We start from the raw sequence: 788 nt of genomic DNA, 5'->3' as shown, positions 1-788 counted from the left end.
ATATATATATATATATATATATATATATATATATATATATATATATATATATACACACACACACAATTGGATATAGTAGTACAAAGAAAAAAAGACAAGATAATCTTAAGGCAGAAAAGTGAGAAAACTTACAGGTTTTTAAGGCCACATAAAATTTCAACTATTCAGAACTGCATTATTGGAAGAACAATAAACAGGCCTATGAAATAAAACAGAAATCTCTTAGTTGTACAGCCTTCCCAGGTAGGTGAATCCTTCAAGAGAACCAAGACAACTCCCTTCAATGCGTAAGACTCATCATTCTATAAATGCTATTGAGTTGAAGGATTTCAAAAGGCATTGACGTTTCTTTGTAATATTCACAGAGAGTAATTCTGGGTAGAGTAAAGAAGTAAATGTGATATGATGTAGTTACATTTACCAATGATAAAGTTGCAGAATATCTTTATGCCTTTTCAATTGGTTACCATTTAAGATAAAATACAAAACATATTAATAATTACAAAAAGGAAAATACAATGGATGTAGCTTACTGGTAGAGTATTTGCCAAACAAATGTGATACTCTGAGTTTGATCTCCATGACTGTACATATAAATAAATAAAATCATTGAAAATAGTTAAGTATTTCTGTTGACAAGTAGTAGTAACAAGACATACAAAAGACAACACTTGAAAAGGATGTGAGGTTTGCAACATAGACAAAGACTGTATGAAGACCAATAAATAATAATTTATGCAGAATAATCAAAATAGAAATATGTTTCCTAAGTAGACAGGACATTTTAC

The 788-nt window shown here is 28.9% G+C and overlaps 1 long non-coding RNA gene across 1 annotated transcript in view; it reads right to left on the bottom strand.

The window, feature by feature from the left end:
* LOC115032117 overlaps positions 1-195 on the bottom strand; it is an 11,873-nt gene extending 11,678 nt beyond the window's left edge. Inside the window, exon 1 of the long non-coding RNA XR_003837750.1 lies at positions 133-195. This is a non-coding gene — a long non-coding RNA (uncharacterized LOC115032117). The remainder of the gene's footprint in view (positions 1-132) is intronic.
* Positions 196-788: the final 593 nt, after the last annotated feature.

Source organism: Mus caroli, chromosome 10 (assembly GCF_900094665.2).
Source record: "Mus caroli chromosome 10, CAROLI_EIJ_v1.1, whole genome shotgun sequence".
Classification (NCBI taxonomy): Eukaryota; Metazoa; Chordata; class Mammalia; order Rodentia; family Muridae; genus Mus; species Mus caroli.
The sequence above is the reverse complement of the archived record's forward strand: the minus strand, read 5'-3'. Positions and strand labels throughout refer to the sequence as shown.